The sequence below is a fragment of the Carcharodon carcharias genome, chromosome 11, assembly GCF_017639515.1.
Source record: "Carcharodon carcharias isolate sCarCar2 chromosome 11, sCarCar2.pri, whole genome shotgun sequence".
NCBI lineage: Eukaryota > Metazoa > Chordata > Chondrichthyes > Lamniformes > Lamnidae > Carcharodon > Carcharodon carcharias.
Window position 1 is genome coordinate 89415008 of NC_054477.1, and position 18347 is coordinate 89433354.

The 18347-nt window shown below is 42.7% G+C and overlaps 1 protein-coding gene across 1 annotated transcript in view; it reads left to right on the forward strand.

Moving 5' to 3' along the window:
* naalad2 (N-acetylated alpha-linked acidic dipeptidase 2) overlaps positions 1-18347 on the forward strand; it is a 485356-nt gene that overhangs the window by 77711 nt on the left and 389298 nt on the right. The window lies entirely within an intron of this gene.

Genomic DNA, 18347 nt, shown 5'->3' on the forward strand with positions numbered 1-18347 from the left:
GTTCCTTCATTGTTGCTGGATCAAAATGCTGAAACTCACTCCTTAACAGTATTGTGGGTATACGTACATCACGTGGACTGCAGGAGTTCTAGAAGGTTGCTCATCACCACCTTCTTAAGGGCCATTAAGAATGGGCAATAAATACTGGCCTTACCAGTTCCAATCACTTCCCAAGAATGAATAATAAAAAGATGTTGATAATGTGGCCTTTTTCTTCAAGACTGTTAATGTTACATAGGTTTGTTAGTAACATTGAACTTTGATGCTAATGTCATTGAAAGCTGTTAGTTCTGCCCGCCTTGTCTTCAGTACAAGTCTTGCTCACTATCCAGCTATTTATTTTACTGATCATTTTATGACCTGACAGAGTAAGCACTAACAGGATAGCAAATTGTCATTCCTCCTCTCAGTCCTAAGCTGTATCTCAGTCCTCCATATAAACTTTCTGTTAGATGTGTCAAAAGATCCAGTAAATAAACTGCAGAGTGAGCTGGGCACATATTATTGGAACTGTTCTTGACTCTTGGTCTTTAGTAGCTGAGTAATGGAAAGCAAAATATGTGAAGTACTAAATTAATTTAAAGGTCTTGTTAAAATTGAACCAAGTAAACAAATTAGAAGTATTCTTTGATTAGACAGTTCCAGTCAGGCAGAAGTTCCCAGAGCCTCAGTAGTAAAAGGTTTTTCTTTCATTCAGAGACTGTAATATGGGGCAGAATTTTCCTTCGTCGGGGGTGGAAGTTGAAGAGCGGGCGTGCAGAGGCGCGCCTCCGATCGGCACCCCCAGTTGGGGGTGCGCTGCTATTTTACATGCAATTAAGGCATGAAAGAGCCCACTCATCTCCCCGAGGCTAAGTGCTGCCTCATGGAGATTGGCTGCATGTTGAAAAATATTAAAAATAGAAAAATAAAATTTCCTGGTGTGTCCCCTTGTGTGACACTGTCACATGTGTTGGGACATGTCATAACTTTTAAAACCACTTTAATTCAATTTTTATAAACCTACATGAAACATCATTATGCCTGTGGATGAGATTTCATGCGTTTTCTAATGCCTGCCAGAGCTCCTGGCCTGCCCACCAACCTTAAGGTTGGACGGGCAGGTCCATTAATTACTTAAATGACCCTGTCAATGGCTTCAATTGGCCATTGACAGGTCGGCGGGCGCACAGCTGATTTTATGAGCCCCCACCTACCTGAAAATTTAAATGGGGCGCGGTGACATTGGGAGTGTCACTTTATGCATCGGCGAGTGCCTCCCCGCCCACCCCTCCCGCCGCCAACACTGCGGCTCGCCGACGGGAAAATCCTGGCCATGGTTTTTTTTAAAACAAAGTGGAGAAATTGGCTGTGCAATTAATGTCACTGAATCTACTTTTTGAAATATATGCCCAGATCATCCGGTCAGTGGCGATGATGAATGCATTGCTGCTGCTCGTGACAATCTCTGCACCCCTTTTTGTGCTCTTCCAGCTGGGACTTCCAATCCTGGCTGCAGCAGTGACAGATCAGTGCAGCCTTTCAAATGGAAGACCAATTAGTGCAGGAGGGGTGGGCGAAGAGGAGCATTGCAGAGGACACCCCATTTTTATTACATTAGCTGCCATATTCAGTTAGATTTGAAGGTCTCCAATTTTTCAGTGGGGAGTGAGTGAGTGGGTTAGTGAGTGAGTGTTTGGATGAGTTGGTGGGTGGTGGAATGGGAGTGGATAGTCATGATGGGCAGGTGTAGTTGGGTCAGGTTGTTGTGGGGGTTAGTTGAGTTGCGGGGTAATTGGGTCTTTGGGTTGGTTGGGTCATGTTGGGTATTTGGATCAGGGGGTAGCCGGATCAGGTCAGGGAGTTGTTGGGTTGGGTCTGATGGGTGATCGGGTCGGCTGGAGGTGGGAGGAGAGTGTAGGTAGTTAGGTCACCGGCGGTAGACAGCTTAGGTCGAAGGGGATAGTCAGGTTTAGTCAGGAATGTAGTCGGGTCGAGGGTAGTTGGGTTGGGTCGTTTTGGGGGTAGTTGGGTCAGGTTGGCGGGGTGTAGTCTGTTCGGGTCAGCGGGATAGTTGGAAGTATGGGGACTATGATTGGATGGTGGAAGTTTGAGTTACGCTATTAATCATGGAGTTACACCAGAGATTAAATTGTGTAATGTTCCTAGGGTAAGTAGCTGGGTTAGCAGTGTGTATCTCACTCAAGGCTGTGATACAAATCAGTATAAAAGACATTTGCGTAGTAGCCGGGGCAGTGCAAGTCACCTCACTGGAAGTTTAAACCAAGCAATTACAGTGCCTGTGCATGCACTAAGACTTCCACAGTGTCCAGATGCACATCACAAACTTAAGTTCAGATTGTGCCACTCTGGATCTTGGAGGATTCGGATCATAATTTTGTGTCAGTGACCAGCTTAGTCAGCAAAGTGTGGCTGTAAGGAAATGAAATTAGCTTTAAAATTTTCTGTCAAGTGGACTGTGAAAAAGTCCTAGAATAAGTTGTACCCTAATTTTCAAAAAGCATTTGACAATGTTTCATGTAAAAAGTGATTAGTTAAGTTCAAAGTGATGGGGTTGTGAATATATCCTAGAAATGAATAAGAAATTTGTTGAAAGACAGGAAGAAACAGGTTTCATTTGAAGACGTAAATTGTGTGTGATACTCCCAGAGACCAGTTTTTGGGACCCCTAATGTTTCTAATTTCTACTAGCAGTAGAGGTTCAGAAACTCAATGCAAAATTTTCAACATTGGAATTGATACAAGACAATGAAGCACAATTGAATCTGGGGAGGCAACTTGGAAAATACCAGATTAGTTACTTAATGTATCCTGGCACTACAGACATGTGACTCCTTTCCCCTTATATTTTCCTCCCCACTTGACTACTCTTCACACCACCTGTTCTGTTCAAGCCACCTTGATACCTGCCCCCATCCTCCAGTTGCATCTTAGCCTCTCTTTCATATACCTCACTCTTACATATACCTTACCTTCTTCATGTCCTTCAAATAAAATCCTCAGCATTTACCATCACCCCCTTCAAACCTCATGCTAACTTCCTCCCTTCTCTGTTCTGTACCCCTTTCTAAATTGACTACTCTCAATTTCAGCCTTCATACAAACTCATTTACCCATTGCAACCGTTTTGATGCTGCCATTCCCATGGCCTCTACACTTTGGATCTTCATGCCAAGAAAGCTGTTCCTGATTATGTCCTCATTCTGCTTACCACCCAGATCTCCCTATTTACCTTCTGTAAGTCCATTACATTTACCATCCACACATGGAAAAAATCTTTCCCAATGTCTTACATTCATAATTACATGAAGTCTGTGTGGTATAGGTACACTCACAGTGCTGGTAGGGAGTCAGTTCCAGGGTCTTGAACAAGCCATTTCTTTTTTCCCCCAACCCTTGTATTTCTCCTGGTATGGAGGTGCAAATTTAAGTACATCTAAAGTGCAACTTGTCTAACTATTAATCACCAGACAGGTTTCACCAGATTAATTATTGCTATGCTTCACTTCCAAAACTACCTATTGTTCCAGGATCATCCTTTTTTCTACTGCCTAGCTTAAACTCCTCTCCCCAACACACTGTATTCTCATCTAAAATGCCCAATTGGAGAATCTTGTGAACTTCTTCACTTCCTAGACCAAGGCAAATTCATGAAGCTGTCCCCACTGCTTCCTCCACTCCTGTGGCCAGTGCATCTTTAACAATGGCTTCTCTTCCCATCCTACACCTTCAGCTCTGGAGTTGCCCAAAGATCTATCCTTACTCCCTGCCTCTCCATCTAAGTGCTGCTCCTCATTTGACATTAGCAACAGCAGGAAATCAGCTTCCACATGTATGCCAGTGATGTCCAGCTGTAGCTCTCCATCACTTCTCCTTGATCCTCAACTGACAATGTGCTGTCTAATCATAATTTCCTCCTGCTTAACGTTAAGAAGATTGAAAGTATTATACTTAGACCTTCCAGAAACTTTGTGGAAGTTGTGTTCACACTGTATAATGTTCTGGCCAGACCATATCGTAAGTATGTGTGCAGGCCTGATCACTAACATAAGCAATGGAAATCCATAAGGCTGATCCCTTGCTTCAGATTATAGATTTATAAATAAAAGACTACAAAAACTCACATTAAGGCATGTCACCTTTCACTGTTCACTTTGACAAAGTTTGAAGAGGATTTCTGAAACCCATCAAGTGACTTTCTTGGATAGCTTGTCAAGATTTCACTGACATTTATTCACCATTTTTTCCAGAAATTCTCTGAAGACTTCACCTAAAGAGACTGTGTGGTGTCGTAGTCTATCTTATCGGACATCTTATAGGAGTTACTAGGAGAAAGGGATTGCTTGAATATGGGCACCTTGCTAGGGCTCTCCCTTGGTCTGAAAGATGAATGGGAGAAGATGATGAGACAAGGCAGAGCAGTACCAGCTGCTGCAGGAGATAGGCAAGGTGGACTCATTCCACCCCACCACCACCCCCATCCTACTTAATCGTTTGTATATTTTCCAGATTTAATTTTCATCATGTTTAATTTGCCCTTAAAATATCTTCTACTTTGGGGTGATTCATTGTAATACTTAATTCCAACACGACAAAACTAGCATCTAGCCTAGTCTGAGTGTGCAAATAGTTCAATTAACCAATCAAACTTCACAATTTCTCTGTCTGTTTAAATATAGAATCAGTCTTCAGTGATGACCTAGTATGATTAACTGGGATGAGAGTAAACACTCTCTAAATAGGATTCTTGATTTAAGGTTATTCCAGACCTACTTTGTTTAATATCTAAATCAACATATTGTTACGAAATGTTAACTTTACAAAATGATTATGTTTCAAAATGTCCCCTTTAACTTGAGGTTGGATAGAATGTTCTGAAAAGAGAGGTGGGTTAGTGCGAATTCCTGATAAACATCTTAGTTTAGTGAAATGCCCATGTGATCCAGTTGCCCTGGGGAGAGAAACTCAAATAGGTGGAGTGACTGTTTTAACACTTTCACAGTTTCTCGCAGAAAAAGGACAACTGCTGTTTGTGACACAGGAACAAAGAAGCTACTGCTGTGGAAAAGCAGGGAAAACTGCTGTGTGTTAATGACCAAGCAGTATGCTTTTGAAAGGCTAGTTCCTGTGCAAAAGCAAGGGACCAGGACAGGTGTGTCTCTTGAAGATTTAAAGAACAAAGAGTCCTATAAGATGTCTAATCAGATGGAGTACTACAGCACACACTCTCTTTAGGTGAAGTCTTCAAAGAATTTCTGGAAGAAATGGTGATTAAATGTCGGTGAAATCTTGACAAGCTATCTGAGTAAGTCACTTGATGTGTTTCAGAAATCCTCTTCAAACTTCCAGCAGCAAGTGAACAGTAAAATGTGACATGCCTTTATGAGAGTCATCAAGGTCTGCCTTGATGGTAATAATTGTATTTGGGAAAACTCAGGTGGAATGGAACGATTGTCAAAGGACAATGGAAGTTTTGACCTGGGATGGCAGGGAGAACTGAATCTCGATTGGAGAATGGGGAATGACTTTGGTACTGTTCCTTTAATGCTACATATCTACCAGGAGCATAACATACAGTAAAATGGTTTTATTAGGTATATTTTAAATGCATTAGTTAGTTAATGCAAAAGGACCTTTTCTTTGATGTATTTGTTGCCTGTTAATTAATGTTTGATCTATGTCGATATTAGTTTGTTAAGTAAACATGAAACCTTGTTCATCGGCTCTTTCCATCAGTTGTTGGGAAATTAATCTTTTTAAAAGTTATCAGTCCCAACTGGGATCGTAGCAATATTTAAAATCTCCACAACCCTGAATCCTAATTTTAAATTGTACTCCTAATAATAAACACGTTTCTCAAATTCCAAGGGCCACTAAATAAGAAATCATCAATATGCATCATTCAAGATGCCTGGATGTTTTCCTCTATGATACTAATGAAATATTGCAGGATCTGTTTTTATTTGAACGCAACCTATTTTCAACAAAACAGATCCCTCTGTAAAATACCACACCGTGGCAACATCATTCATAGATGCATTTGTTTAATTCCCATAATTTTCTTTCTGCCTCTGTTACATTTTTAGGTGGATTCAAAAACAATCCTCTCAAAGTATTAACCTGCAGAAATGGAGCTTTTATATCAATTGACCTACACCCTCATGAATATGTGGCCTAAAAAGCAAAACATATTTTTAAGATCACTTTTTCAGCAGTAAGAGAGTCCGTTCTAACATCTGCATCACCCAGTCGCTTTTCAAAACCCCTGGATACTAACCTCTGATCACAAAACACATTTGCATTTGAGGTACAGGGCGCCTTGTTTCCTTTCATCAGAATCTCAAGATTTTACAATTACTTCTAGTTAATTGTGAGGAATTAACTCTAATAGCTTAATTGCCATATTCGATAGGTATTGTCTTACCATCATGACCTATTACTTTACATTCCTTATGAGCTTCTCCATTCCCTGCGATCCTCTTTTTATAATATAACAAATCTTCTGAATTAAACTATCTCAGATGGCCTAATGTGATGCCTCAGTGCTTGCAGTGTTCTGTGATACCTCAGCCTTGATAAAAGCTTGTCTCCTTGCATGTAAATCATTTCAATGGTCAGATAAAACAAAATTAATTGTATGACCTTCTAGAGCATGAGGATTATCAGAAAGTACAGAGATAATTTGTGATTTTGCCCGTAGACTAGTTGATAAGGACTATATACTCCAAACATCTAGACAAAATGCCTGGGCTGTTGTCAATTTTCAGTCTGGTTGATCAGCAAAAATTTTATGCAGCACTCTATCGATCATCGCATGATTCCTTTCACTAAGGCCATTATTTAAAGGATTCTCAGCTGCTGTATTTGTGTTTTCACACATTTCTTGGCAATAGTACTGAACACTTAGGGTGCATTACGATTCTATCCCCTTTTTGGGACCATCCTGGATCAAGTGTACTTCTCAGACATTCACTCTCAATTTAAGGTTAAGAATACCAAATCCTAAAGACACTGAATGGATCTGAAAGTCTGGTATAACTCTCCTCAAAAGAAAGAAGCAAGCTGAGAATATTACTTTCCTCAAGATAGCCTTTTAAACAAGTTTCAGCCAGATTATAATATCCTGAATATTGTAAGGGAACAAGGATCTCTCCTCAGTAATATACATCTCCACCAAAGAGTGTCCAAAGCTGAGGTTCATGAGTGAGCGATACAGAAGATTATGTGAGACAATGTAAATTATATATAAGTTTATTAAAGAAATGAGCATGCATTTCAAAGTTGGTGAGACAGTCAATCACAGCATTAATGATTCTAGGAAAAGATAGAAAATGCAATTTATTCCTAATAGAGAATCCAATTTTTATATCCAAGTAGTAAAATATTTAAGTTGGACATCCATTAATTATTCAAGTAACATTTACCTTCAATCCCTGAGTCAGTAGAAGACCACAGAGTTAGGGAGATTCCTCTGACCTGTTAAGGGGAGAATTATCATCATCTTGCTTTACCTGTACCTTGATGTCTCTGTTGATGACACCTTCCATCACTTTGGTAATGATCGAGTATAGACTGTTGGGCTGGTAATTGGCCAGATTGGCTTTGTCCTGTTTTTTTGTGGCAGGACATATCTGGACTGAGTTTAACAAATCTAAAACCCAAAGTATGCTTCCAATATTTATGCTGTTTTTCAGATTCTGTAACTAATTTCTTATATATGGCAGTTGTATACCAATTTTAAGTCAATCTGTTGTCCTTTAATTCCAAATAATGTACAACTGCTGATTTCCCGATAAGGTTCATCCTCCTTTGGTTTCTAAGTGAGCCAGTAAAGTAACAAGCACTTGTGATATTTAATTTTCATTGATTCATCTAACTACATATGAGCATGCGAATTACGAGTAGGTGTAGGCCGTTTGGCCCCTTGAGACTGTTTGGCCATTCATGGCTGATCTAATTTTAATCTCAACTTCATATTCCTGCCTACCCATAATAACATTTCACCTCCTTGATTATCAAGAATATATATATTTCTGCCTTAAAGATATTCAAAGACTCTGCCTCAACCACCTTTTGAGGAAGAGAATCCCAAAGTCTCACAACCCTCTAAGAGAAAATAATTTTTCTTCATCTGTCTTAAATGGGTGAGCCCTTATTTTTAACAGTGGCCCTTAGTTCTAGATTCTCCCACAAGAGGAAACATCCTTTCCATATTCACCCTGTCAAGTACCCTCAGAATCTTATATGTTTCAATCAAGTCGCCTGTTACTCTTCTAAGCTCCAGTGGATACAAGCCTAACATGTCCAGCCTTTCCTCATAAGGCAACCTGCCCAATCCAGATATTAACCTAGTAAACCTTCTTTGAACTGCTCCCAATGTATTTACATATTTCCTTAAATAAGGAGACCTATACAAAATAGTCCAGATGTGGTCTCACCAAAGTCCTGTATAACTGAAGCATAACCTCCCTACTCTTGTATTCAATTCCCTTCGCATTAAACAATAACATTCTATTAACTTTGCTAATTAATTGCTGCACCTGCATACTAACATTTTGCAATTCATGCATGAGGACACCCAGATCCCCCTGCATCTCAGTGCTCTGTAATCCCTCACCATTTAGATAATATGCTTTTGTTTTATTTGTCTTGCCAAAATGGACAACCACACATTTTCTCACATTATACTCCATTTGAGTTCTTTGCCCACTCACTTAACCTATCTATATCCTTTTATAGCCGACTTATGTCCTCTTCACAATTTACTTCCCTCCTAACTTTGTGTCATCAGCGAGTTTTCAACCATACCATTGGTCCCTTTATCCAAGTCATTTATGTAAATTGTAAAGAGTTGAGGCCCCAGGACTGATCCCTGTGGCACATCACTCATCACATCCTGCTAACCAGAAAATTACCCATTTATGCCTTGTATCAGTTTCCTGTTAGCCAGCCAATCTTCTATCCATGCCAATATGTTACCCTCTATACCATAAGCTTTTATTTTCCACAAAGAATTTGATGAGGCATCTAATCAAATGCCTTCTGAAAGTTTAAGTACAGTGCATCCACCGAATCCCCTTTATTCACAGCACCTGTTACTACTTCAAAGAACTCCAATAAATTGGTTAAACATGATTTTCCTTTCACAAAACCATGTTGACCTGCCTGATTACTTTGAATTTATCCAAGTGCCCTGTTATAACATATTTGGTAACAGCTTCTAACATTTTCCCTATGATAGATATTAAGCTAACTAACCTGTAGTATCCTGCTTTCTCTCTCCCCCCACTTTTTGAATAAAGGAGTTACTTTAGCTATTTTCCAATCTAATGGAACCTTCCCTGAATGTAGTGAATTTTGGAAAATTAAAACCAAGGCATCAACTATCTCTTTAGTGCCATGAAGCTATTAATGCATATAATACTGTTGGAAAATATTTTTATTTTAAAACAGGTTTAGTTTGTGTGTATGTCTTAAATGGATTAAAGCCAGCTTGTCTGGGTGCTTTGATGTGTGCTAGTTTTGAGATGTAAGCAGAGAAGTAGAGGTGCATTTGCATTTTGTTGAATAGATATTCAAGAACATTCAAGAAGTGGGGTGAAATCTGGCACCTAGCTAGCAGAGTACCAGAGACCAAGCAATGTTTATATTACAAATAAAATTGGTACTTTATTGTTAGAAGAGGTAGAGTTCAAAGAGGCTGGTGATACAATGAGAATTTATATCCAATGAGATGTGCTGGATATAACCAATAGCAGTTTTCATGTGTGCAGGGCAGAGGCAATGTAAGATCAAAGCAGCTGTAAGCCCCTAACTGTCTCCACAAGAAGCAAAGTGAAAAGAACCTCATTTTGAGTTCATAAGGTGAAAATGCTTTGCCTGGTGTTTGGTTAAATCTATGGGTTGCTGTTGCCTTAATGGAGATTAGTTTGGGAATTTGTTAAAAGTTATGATAGTAATAATTTGTAGCCATGTGTATATATTTAACTTGTGTAAATGAATAAAATGTTTCACTTAGTTCAATATAAAACCTCTCGAACTGGCGGCCTGATTCCTGAATTTAGATTTGCATCTCAAACACACCACTGAAAAATATAGGTTATGACAGTTGTTTAAAGTTTCCCTTTGGGATTTTTAAATAACTCCGCTTTACAAATAGCTGTCTCATAACACTAGCCACTTCTTTTAAGTACATAGAATGAAATCCATCAGGATCTGGGAACTTGTCAATCCAGTTTCAACAATTTGCTAAGTACCACTTCCCTGGTGATTGTAATTTTCTAGAGTTCCTCCGTCCCTTCAAATTCCTGACTTGCAGTCATTTCTGGGATGTTACTTGTATCCTCTAGTGTGAAGACTGATGCAAGATAACTGTTCAATTCATCTAGCCATCTCCTTATATTCCATTATTAACTCCCCAGGCTCACTTTCTATCAGACCAATGTTCACTTTGTTAACAGTTCTCTTTTTAAAATATCTATAGAAGCTCTTACTATCTGCCTTTCTCTTTCTAGCTAGCTTTCTCTCATACTCTAATTTTTCCCTCCTTATCAATCTTTAGTCATTCTTTGCTGCTTTTTATATTCTGTCCAATCTTCTGACCTGCCACCCATCTTTGTGCAATTATATGCTTTTTCTTTATGTTTGATACTATCTTTAACTTTTTTAGTTAACCATGGAGGGAGAATCCTTCTCTTGGAATTTTTCTTTTTCGATGGAGTGTATTCTGTGTATTCTGAAATATCCCCTTCAACGTCTACCACTGCATCTCTATTGATCTATCCATTAACCTAAATTGCCAGTTCATTTTCGTTAGCTCTGCTTTCATGCCTTCATAATTGCCCTTATTTAAGATTAAAACACTAGTCTTGGACCCACTCAACTCTCCCTCAAACTGAATATAAAATTCAATCATTTAATGATTGCCGCTACCTAGGGGTGTCTTCACTATGAGGTCAATAATTTATCCTATCTCATTGCACAATACCAGGTCTGGTATAGCCTGCTCCTTGGTTAGCTCCAGAATGTGCTGATCTAAGAAATTATCCTGAAAACATTCTATGAATTCATCATCTATGCTACCTTTGCCCATCTGATTATTCCAGTCTATATGTAGATTAAAATCCCTCATGATAATTGCTGTACCTTTCTGACAAGCTCCCATTATTTCTTCTTTGATATCCTATCCTACTATGTGAATTACAGTTAGGGGTTCTGTACCCCACTTCCACAAGTGACTTCTTACCTTTATCATTCCTCATCTGTACCCAAATTGCTTCTATACCCTGGTTTCCTGAACTTAGGTCAGGAACTGTGTTTCAAAATTAATGAGTTAGATATAAGTCAATTTGAACTTGGTCAGTTTTGTCAGAAAATTCAGATGGCAGTGGTTTAGGTCTATCAGCATAAAACCATTTTATTTGGTAGCTTGCAAAACCAATTTATCAATGTTTTACCGTAATAAGCTTTGTGACTTAGTGAAACCTTCTTATCAGGAGTTACCCTTATGGTGTTAAGATTGGGGGCAGAATTTTTCAGTCAGTATGCGGGGCCGGGCCTGACACGCCGACGTGTAAATTGATGCGTGATGACCTTGGGCCTGTGTCCCGACGTCACTGCACGCCATTGCGATATTTTGGAAGGCTGGTGCGCCATTAATTAATTGACCAGTTAAGCTCCTTGAGGCAGCAGTTGAATACGATTTTTCACAGCCTGTGCGATTTTCAATGCATCACATGGGCGCAATGGGCAGGCGTGTAGGCCACATTTTTAAAAACCTCATCCATGGGCGGGATAATGGGTGAGTGGGTTCGCTAATGTGAGTTGTCAGAACTTTAGTTTATTACTTACTGCTACTTGCTTGTGTGAACAGGACAACTTCATTTCGCTTCAGAGCTACTTTGACAGAAATAACAGGCTTCAGTTCAGGACTCTGGAGGAATCATAACACTTGGGGCCTTGCAGATATCAGACAGCCTTACCTTGCCCTGGGAATGGGGATTCTGCTCTCCAATGGAGGCACCTCCTCTGAGGAGGAAGAGAGGGCCAGAAGGGGGAGGAGGCCAGGAGTCCATATTCAGTCTCCAGGGGGGGCCGCCTGTGGGAGGACAGGCGCAGGTACAAGGGGTGTAGGGCCAACAGGTAGTCCAAGTTGGAAGGGGCAGCAGAAGATGCCACTATCCTGCTGCCCGGGTTTACAGGAAGCGATGCAGCAATATCAATATGGCTGAGGAGCAGTGCCATAGGAGGCTCCGTCTCTCAAGGGAGACAGCGACCTCCATCTGTCGGATGATGGGCTGAGATCAGCTCCGACTGTGTGGGTGGGCACCCCGTGCCAGTGGCGCTGGTGGACACCCCGTGCCAGTGGCGCTGAAGGTCACGGTTGCCCTCAGCTGTTATGCCTTTGGATTTTTCCGTGGTCAGTGCCTGACTTTTGTGGAGTCTCCCAATCAGCTGTCCACAGTTGTGTCAAGCTGGTGACAGAAGCTCTGTTTAGGCATGCATTGACTTTCATTCACCACCACATGGATGAGGCCTACAAGGCAGAGCGAGCCAGAGGCTTTGCTGTGATTTCTAGGTTCCCCCGTGTCCAAGGTGCAATTGACTGCACACGTGGCTATCAAGACGCCAGCGGGTGAGTTGGGAGCCTTTGTCAAAAGGAAGGGATTCCACTCCATGCATGTGCAGATAGTGTGTGACCATAGGATGCTGATTCTGCAAGTCTGTGCAAGGTACCCAGGCAGCTCCCACGATGCCTACATCCTCAGACACTCCCAGATGCCAGGGCTCTTCAGTGCTCCAGCTCGGCTTGATGGATGGCTGCTGGGTGACAAGGGCTATCCCCTCAGAAGGTGGCTCATGTCGCCTCTCCGCCATCCAAGAACAGAGGCTGAGCAGCGGTACAATAAGAGCCACATCTCCACAAGGGCTGTGGTGGAGAGAGCCATCGGTCTTCTCAAGATGCGATTCAGGGGGCGCGCTGCAATAGCCCCCAGATCATTTGTCACTGATAGCGGTTGCATGCTGTGCTCTCTACATGCTAGCACTGGAAAGGGGGTACACAGTGGAGGAAGAAGATGTTGACACTGCTGCTCTGGCAGCAGACGATGAGTCGAGGAGTGAGTCAGGGAATGAGCACACTCAGGAGAATGCTGAGGGGATAGACGCCAACCTGGGTAACCTCCAGGGAGGCAGGACACCTGGAAGACTTGGACCCAATGCTCCTTCAGCTATCCCACCAAAGATGGATCACCAATACATGCAAGGGCTGCAGGCTCCATACTTGATACCTGACAGCAACATTTACTTGGTCAGCAACATCAACTATGTGCCATTTCAATAAAGCTCAATGACAAGCAAGTCACTCACAACATCATGGGTTCCCCTTCACCTGCAGAACTAAAGAAGCACCCAGAGGCTTGTTGAGAACCAACACATTTAATGATTTGCAGCTTGGCATACAGAAATCAATGAAAATTAAAATGTGTTGAACATCACACCAACTTAACAGTAACTTAAAAGTGGGGTAAAAGAAAACCACTAGTGATAAGCCCGTGTTGTGCCTAAGGTGCTTTTTATTTACGTTTGCGGGTGCTCTGTCTAGGTGCTCCCCCCTCGCTGGCACCGGCATTGGAGACAGCCTGCTCACTTCTGCTGCCCTGTTGGCCTTGATGACCTCGGCGGGCATCCTCTGGCCCGTGGAGTCTGTGCTGGCCCTGCCTGGGAGGGAGCGGCCAATGGCATGGCTGGCTTCTCCTCAGTCACTGCAGTCTCATTGGATACCACGGTCACTGGCAGAGGAGTGGAGGAGCTGCTGCAGTCATCCGGAGCGCCCTGAGAGAAGACCGCAGAGATGACAAGCAACTCACGCAGCAACATGAAGTAGTTTTGGACCTCCCTGCTCACCACTGATGGCCGGGCACCTAGCTGGGATTACTGGGTGTCCAATCCATCTCCCACACTGAAACTGACCACCTGAGGTCATTGCTGCTATGAGGGCTTGCAGGACCGAGTGCATCATCAGGAAGCCCTGATTGTTCTCCTGGAACAGCCTCTCCATGGAGGAGGCAGTGCGCTTGACCATGAGGGTCATTGCATTGTTCATGCTTCGCATGGACTCCTCCATCACGGAGACCATGGCATGCATTCATTCATGTATCTCCCCCGGATCCTCCCATACACCCTGCTGGACTATCAGTATCTGCTGCCTCAGGGACGACTCCAGAGGCCCATCATCAGCCACCGACTGAGCATGTTCCTTGATCCCATCATTCCTCTGACAGCCAGTGCCCTGGGTACTCTCTACCTCCACCTGCACCTCAATCGAGTATTAAGTGCCCTCACCACTGTGCACCGAGATACTATCCAATGATCTTTTTCCCACTGAGATGCTGGTATCTGCGCTGGTGCCTGCCAGGCTGAGAGGGTTTGCGCTGGTGCGTTAATGTCTTCTGTGCCCTCAGGGGTCAGCGGCGGTCCCTCAGCCTCCTGAGTCCGGGTGTGCTCTGGTGAGGCTGAGAGGAAGAACAATAACATTTGATTAGTTGAAGTCATTACACTGTGAATGTGCATGCCTGGCACCTGGATCAGGATGTGCTCCTCCTTCCATTTTCAATGCTGAAATCAATATACAGTCAACAGTGGAATGTTTGCACTGGCAGACATTGTGAGCTCAGTGCACGGCACTCTTACCTCCCACCAGCACCCCAACCTCACCACGGCTGGTTGACCTGGGTGCATGGCGCCTCTCCAGCTCCAGTGTCTCTGCTTGTACCTGGTGATGATGAGAAGGTGGGGCTGCCCTCCGGCAGTCCGCAGCCACTGTGCATTATTGTGTGTGGTCTTCTCCTGAAAGGAGAGAAGAGCATTGATTTATCCACCTTGTACCTGCATTGCCATTGCAGCCTGGCCACCCCCACCTGAGGAAAACCTAGCAAGACACATCCGATTCATGACCCTGGAGCCGCCATACACTCACTCCAAGGAGCCAAGGCTCACACTCTTGCCCAGATGCTGCCTGCATGACATTGGCCACTCACACTCTAAGAACTTCCAAACCCACGACCACTACCACCTAGAAGGACAAGGGCAGCAGACAGATGGGAACACCACCACCTGGAAGTTCCCCTCCAAGTCACTTACCTGACTTGGAAATGTTTTGCCGCTCCTCCACTGTCACTGGATCCAAATCCTGCAACTCGCTCCCAAATAGTACTGTGGGTGTTCCTGCACCACATGCAGTGGATCCAGAAGGCAGCTCAGCACCACCTTCTCACGGGCAACTAGAGATGGCCAATAAATGCTGGCCCGGCCAGCGGAGGCCACATCCCGAGAATGAATGAGTACAATGACAAAATTCTGAGGTTGGTGGGGAGGGGGCTAACCTAACTGCTGTGCTAAGTGACCCATACCAACACAGTACTCACCCTTCCCAATCACACGAGGTCATTAAACTGCTTGTGGCACTGCACCCAGGTGTGTCTCACCACATCATGGGAGTCGACCCGTGATGCCACCTCCTCCCAGGCACATTTTGTTAGTTAGGGGGGCTACTCCTCCCATCCCTTGGGACCAAGATCTCATGGCGTGCTGCCACCTCCTTGAGGCAGGCAGCGAGGCAATCATCAGAGAACCTTGGGGCCGACCAGCCCTCCCACCTGGCCTGCTCTCTGAAGACATTCTCCATCATGTAGGTACTGACTGAAATCAGTGCCAGCCTTAGGACAGCTGCCTGTGCCATTTTTGAATAGGCTGCCGGGTCGCCATTGGACCTGGCGGACATTGGCCTCCTGTGGCAGCGATTGGCTCTGTGCCCATTCCCCCCGAGCCCGCCAGCCACATGAAAAATTCTATCCCAGGTAAACTTTTCACTTAGGAGACCATGATCATTTGGTGTTAGACAGTTGAACTTTTTAGGGAAATTAGCTCTTTCTAAGGCCCCAATCATAGGAAAATAATTCTTCTAACTTTATAACATCTCATTATAGCTGGATTCCTTCACAGTCTTGTGCTCCAGAACTAGCCATACCCCTAGCCAAGCTGCTCCAGCACAACTACAACAACGGTATCCACCAGACAATGTGGAAAATTGCCCAGGTATGCCCTGCCCACAAAAAGCAGGACAAATCCAACCTGGCCAATTTCTACCCATCAATCGACACTCAATCATTATCAAAGTGATGGAAGGTGTCATCGACAGAGTCATCAAGTGGTATTTACTCCCCAGTAACCTACTCACTAATGCTTAATTGGTATTCTGCCAGGGTCACTTGGCTCCTGACCCCATTATAGCTTTGAGGTGAAAATGATTGTCCTTGATATCAAGTCACCAATTCACTGAGTGTGGCATCAAGGAGACCTAGCAAAATTGAAGTCAGTGGGAATCAGGGGGAAAACGCTCCACTGGTTGAGTCATACTTAGCACAAGGAAGATGGTTATTGTTGTCTAATGCCCCAGGACATTGCTGCAGGAGTTCCTCAGTGTAGTGTCCTAGGCTCAACCATCTTCAGCTGCTCTTTATGGAAGAGAATTCCAAAGACTAACAGCCATCTGAAAGAAGAAATTCCTCTACATCTTAAATGGGAGACCAATTATTTTGAAATTGTGCACCCTGGTTTTAGATTTCCCCACTAGTGGAAACATCCTATCAGCATCTACCCAGTCAAGCACCCTCAGAATCATATATGTTCTAGTCATTCTTCTAAAACTCCAATGAGGATCGGCCCAACCTTTTCTCTTAAGCCAACCCCTTCATCCGAGGAATCAGCCTAGTGAATCTTCACTGAACTGCCTTCAATGCAAGTATTTCCCTTCTTAAGGTCTCACCAATGCCCTGTACAGCTGTAGCATGACTTCCCTACTTTTATACTCTACCCCACCCCTTGTAATAAAGGCCAATATTCTGTTTGCCTTCTTAATTACATGCTGATTTTTATCCGTGTCCATATACAGCAAGGCCTGGACAACAGCTGATAAAGTGGCAAGAAATGTTCATGCCACACAAATGTAAGGCAATGACCATCTCCAACAAGAGAGAACCTAACTGTCTTCCCTTGATATTCAATGGCATTACCATCATTGATTCCCCCACCATCAACATTCTAGAGGTTACTATAATTCATTATTATTATACATGCGAAAATTTGTTTTGGGTACATTGTTTGTTAAATAAATAAATACGAATGAATAATAACAATGAAAGGAAGAAAATTCTCCTCTCACAAAGATCTAACTTTAATTAAATATCTATTAAAAGCTATTTGGATCAGTCAGTGAGTCCCACCCAGAGTGTCTATCCTGATCCATGTATTAAATTCCTGTTAAAGATTCTTATAGAGAAGGGCACAAATGAGTTTGAGAACCAATTTGTTCTGCATCTGAGGGCTTGTAGTCTTTTCTCTGAACGCATCCAACTGTAATACCGAGACAGGGGGCGTTCTTATTGTTCATGACAAATTCTTCGAGAGCAGATTTAATCAAAAAATCTACCTGTTCCTTAAAGAGTCTGCTTTCCTTAAACAATAGTACAAGGTGGGACATCTGAAAAGTATAGCACTCTCAACTACAGCCATTTAGAAGAGTTTCATAATTGTAGGATCTACTCGAAAAGAGTTTAATTTTCTGAGAGAGTATAGTCGTGTATGTCCCTTGGCCACCACATCTGTAAACTGTTCCCTTCAATTCAACTTATCATCTACCTTGATACCTAGATACCTGTAGTTAGTAAGTATTTCAATGTCCACATTGTAAATCTTCACCAATCTTCACCTGCTTTTTCCTAAAATCTATAACTAGTTCTTTAGTCATGTTTTTGCTCAGTTTAAGAGAATTGTTACCACACCATTTTATGAACTTCTCCACCACATTCCTAAAGTTCCCTTTGTTATTGCTCATGAGACCCACAAGTAGCATATCATCAGCATACTTCAGGATCGTTATTGTGTCATACTCTGAATGACAATCATTCATATAGAGGATTAAAAAGTGGCAAGTAACATGCATGCCACACAAGTGTCAGGCAATGACCATCTCCAAAAAGACAGAATCTAACTGTCTCCCCTTGATATTCAATGACATTAGCCTTGCTGAATCCACCACCATCCACATTCTGGAGGTTACCAAATTCATTAGTATCACCCAGGCAAAAATTTGTTTTGAGTACATTGTTTGTTCTTTAAATAAATGCATGGACCAGAAACTGAACTGGACCAGCTATATAAAACTGTGGCTACAAGAGCAGATCAGAGGCTGGGAACTTTGCAATGAGTAACTTACCTGTTGACTCACCGAAGCTTGTCCACCATCTACAAGTCACAAATTAGGAGCGTAATGGAGTATTCTCCACTTA